Consider the following 4,526-nt stretch of genomic DNA (forward strand, 5'->3'; position numbering starts at 1 on the left):
CACCTGAGTCCTGCCTTCTCTTGCCTCTGAGCCCCCGGTGCCCCTGAGTGTCCAGGGCGTGTTTAGAAAGTGCTGGGGCATGGAGTGGGGGGCTGGGGACCATCTGGCAAGCTCCCCACAAAGGCAGCACACGAATTTGGAACATTACTAGTCTGGCCTGGTTCTCTTCCCTGGGCTCCAAGCCCACCCTGTACCAGCAGCGCGAGGGCCTGGCCACTGTGGGCCTGCACAGAGGCTGACAGGAGAGGGGTGAGGCCCCTGGGCGAGGGGGCATATTACAACACAGGGGCACCCACGGGAGCCTGGAGTGGCCCAGAACCACTGAGGATGGGGACCCTCCCAGCAAAAGACTCAGGAGGGACAGAGCAGGCCAGCAGCGGCCAGGACCACTCTTGAGCTCCCAGATGAGCTCAGACTCCAGGAAACAGGAAAACATCCAGAATGCCTCCATACAGATGCCGCTTAGCCAAGGGCCCAAAATGCTGCCTGGACTTCCCAGAATGGAAGGGAGGCCCTTCCATTTGTATTTTGGGCTTAGTTGGGGTCAGCTAGCCAGACGGCTACGTCCCTTCCAACCCCCACCCCCCAAGCCCTGCCCTGGATGCCAAGACTTGGCCCACGTTTGGGCCTTGCCAGAGCAGCTTCTAGTCCCTTCCCAATTCACCCTCAGAGCTTTCCGTGCCCCTCCCGCTCCAGGCCTCATTGCAAGGGAGGCAGCTTTATCTGTCTCCATCTTGTCACCAGAGGGGGCTGGGGCTCCCAACCAGGCCCTGAGCACCACCCCCCAGCCCCGCCTACTCACCCATCTGTCTTCCCCCTGCCCGATCCCCTCCGCCTCCTTGGAAGCTCCCTGCAGAATCTGCCCAGCAGAACCTCGTTCTTAAGTATATGCTGTCTTGATTGTTCACAAACGAATTGCCTCATGTGTCTGACTCTCATTGCTAGAGCCAGATGGTGGCTCCACATTCCCCCCAACCCACTGTCACTGAGCCCTGAGCCCCAGGAGAGCATCCTCTCTGGGGCCATTGGGGTGAGAGAGCGGGGAGGGGGGTATGAGGGACCAGGCACCAGGCAGGGACCGAGTGGCTTCTGGGGCAGCAGGGTGTCCCTCACCTGCCAGAGCAGCCCATCCTGATGGCCCCTGGGGACTGGGTATATCAGCCAGGCTGTCTGCCAGCAGGGAGACAAACCTGTACCCAGAGGCCAAGTCTGGCACAGAGAACTGTCTGCCTCCAAGAAGGGTGAGAGCAGGGTGGTCAGAACTGGGTCTTGTGCCCTGGGGGTAGAGGGGGCAGGGGGATGCACTCAGCCTGGGGAAGCAAGCCCAACAGTGAGCAGAGCCAGGAAGACGGAGCCAGCTGGGAGGGGATGATGACCACGTTGCCCCCAGAGTTCCCCTCAGAGGGTCCCAGAACGCCTAGCTACCTCCTTCTGGTCATGTGTGGTGCTCCCATTCTGGTCAGACTGGCCTGGGGCAGAACAAGGTTCTGAACCAGTCAAGGACAGGGCTTCCGCGAGGTCTGCACAAAGCCGCATTTCATCTGGGGTCTGCTTCTGGGGACCCGGGCCAGTGGAGCCCCAGACATCTGCGTGCCCAAGGCCAAGCCATGGCACAACCTCCTCAGAGCGGCCCTGGGATTTCTCTGACCCGGTAGAGGGGCCTGGGCAGGTGCCAGCCCTGGCCACAGCACAGGCAGCCTCAGCGGCCCCGCTGCCCATTGCAGGCAGGCCGCGCTGTGGGAGACCACCATCCCTCCTCCTCCCTCTTTTTCTCCCCCTTCCCGAAATTATAGAAGTAATAGGATGACATAATAAAACTTGGAAAAAAAGAGAAGAGGAAGAACAAGATTTGATTTCGGGTGGAGAACAGAATAACCAAGGTAAGCAAACAGTTCTAGACTCAATGTCCTCAATACAACACAGAATCATTACAGCCCCCCCACCAAACTCAACAGGATCTGGCCAACAGTATCAAAGCTCTATGTGTGCCTTTGAGGGCCTACCTCTCTGCATCATCTTTATAAAGATTTTTTTTAAGATTTTATCTTTTTTTATTATTATTTAAAGATTTTATTTATTTGACAGAGATCACAGGCAGAGAGACGGGGGGCGGGGGGCAGGCTCCCCGCTGAGCAGAGAGCCCAATGCGGGGCTCGATCCCAGGACCCTGAGATCATGACCTGAGCCAAAGGCAGAGGCTTTAACCCACTGAGCCACCCAGGCGCCCCAAGGTTTTATCTTTTTTTTAAAGATTCATTTACTTATTTGAGAGAGAGAGAGAGAGCACATAAGCAGAGGGAGAGAATCTCAGGCAGACTTCCTGCTGAGCGTAGAGCCTCATGCAGGACCTGATCTTACAATCCTGAGACCCCTACCTGAGCTGGCCACCTAACCGACCAAGCCAGCCGGGCACCCCAGGATTTTATTTTGAAGTAATCTCTACACCCAATGTGGGGCTCAAACTCACAACCCTGAGCTCAAGAGTCCTGCGTGCTGCTGACAGAGGCAGCCAGGCACCCATCATGACACGTTTCTTTTTTCTTGCCTTTTGTATGAAAATGGTACTCTGTTGCATGTGTTCTTCCCATTTTTGGCACTCAGCATTCTGTTCTCCCATTCGTCCGTACTGTGTGGGTCTCTGGCCTTTTGCAGAAACAGAGCTGCTCTGAACATCCTCGATGGGTCTCCTAGTACTCGCATGTGAGAGTTTCTCTAGGGCCCATACCCAGGAATGAAATCACCGGGCAGGACTGGCTGCCGAACTTGCAGGGCAGGGCTCAAATCAAACGTGTACCCCTTGATAAATTATTAGGAATTTCAGTGCAGCAGCAGCAGAACGTTAAGCCATGTGTGGGCCCATGGGACTGCTCGGTTCCATCAGACTTTTTCATTCTTGTCAGTGGAACATGAAACGGCATCTCCTTGTGGTTTCAGATTGCGTTTCCTTGGTTACCCAAGAGGGCGGGCAACTTACACGTATATTGACTGTTGGGTGACTCTCTTTTTAAGGAACAGGGGACAGGGTTGTTGCCTTATTCTGCTCTTGCCCCTAAATGACCATGTGGGTTTAGGCAGGTCACTTCCCTCCTGGGGACTTATTTTCCTCATCTGAGCCTAGAGATAGGCTGCTTTGCAGTTCTGCCCTTAGATTCAAATCTCTTAGGGCAGGAACCATGTTCTCTTCATCCTTGTGTCTCCAGCTCAAGGCCCGGCCCCGGGATGGTGCTGCTGAATGTCACATCTACAGAATGAAGGCCGTAATTCACCAGGTCTGTCTCTAAGTGTCAGCAACAGCAAAGGCAGACTGGTGGGGTTGTTTCCCCTGGAAGCAGATGGGGCAGCAGGCCGAGGGGCAGAAGGCAGAGACCTGGTTCAAAGGCCACCACTGCCAAATTTCTGCAACCAGGGGACATCACTTCTCTGAGCTCCTGCTTTCTCATTTGTAAACGGGGTGGGGGGGCGGGTGATGACAGCCCCCTCCGAGGGTTGCAGCGAGGAATAATTTAGAGGTGGAGTGGTGGTTACTCTTTTCACCCTGCCTCTGGAATTCTAGGATGCATCCCCCAGACAAGACCTTGAGGGGTCACTCTTTTCTCTGGGCATCAGATCTTTCCTCTGTCAGTGAGGGGAATGGGCCACCGTTGATTCCCCACTGGTGGGCCACTGAGTGGGCATAGGTTCCAAGTTGGAAAGTAAAGCCAGCCAAGCTAGAGCTGTATTTCAGTGTTGACCCTCTGAGACCTGTGTGTGATAAGCTTAGGGGAAGGTCAAGATAAATTGCTGGAAACTTCGGGGGCTGGTCTCCTCCTTCTCCTCTGCCACTCACCGATGCCCTAACACAGGTGTTGTTGGTGAAGTGCTGGGGATGGCTTCTTCCTTCCACTGAGCAGCTGAGCAATCCCTGGAAAGCAAAGTACACCCCCACCCACACTGAGCGACCACTGGTGGGCGAAAAATTGGTCTCCAGCTGCTCCTAGAGAATGTTCTGGAAAGTCTCCTGGACACTTCTGACTCAACATATCCCAAACGCATCACACTCCCCGCAAACTCCACCTCATTTCAGGGATTGGCATCTGCAGCCTCCACCCAGGTGCCCACAGGAAAATCCAGGGACCACCTCCATCCACCTCCCCCGATCCTGTGGTACCTCTGAGTCCTCTCAGGGAGGGCCATGTAATCTAGTTTCCACAAGGTGACACCTTGTGAGAGCAAGCGAGGGCCCCATTAGTGACTGAACTGGGACAAAAGGCAAACACTCCGATGTCTGAGTGCATAGCTGTATATCACAGGAGGCAAGGACAATGAGTAACAACATAACTACCGGGGCTGCTACTGTAGCCAGTGATGGAACACCGCCTAGATCTCCACCAGCAGGAGTTGCTCCTCCGGCGGACTCTTACTCAGCCTTTGAAATGCTGTTCCCGAATTTTAGGAGGCTTACATAAGAAAATGGGAAATTTAAATAATCAGAAAAATATAAAAATTAGGAGAAAAACTCAAGAAAAATGATGTTAAATGACAAGAGC

This window comes from Mustela putorius, unplaced genomic scaffold, assembly GCF_011764305.1.
Source record: "Mustela putorius furo isolate JIRA1106 unplaced genomic scaffold, ASM1176430v1.1 tig00003858_pilon_pilon_pilon, whole genome shotgun sequence".
Taxonomy (NCBI): domain Eukaryota; kingdom Metazoa; phylum Chordata; class Mammalia; order Carnivora; family Mustelidae; genus Mustela; species Mustela putorius.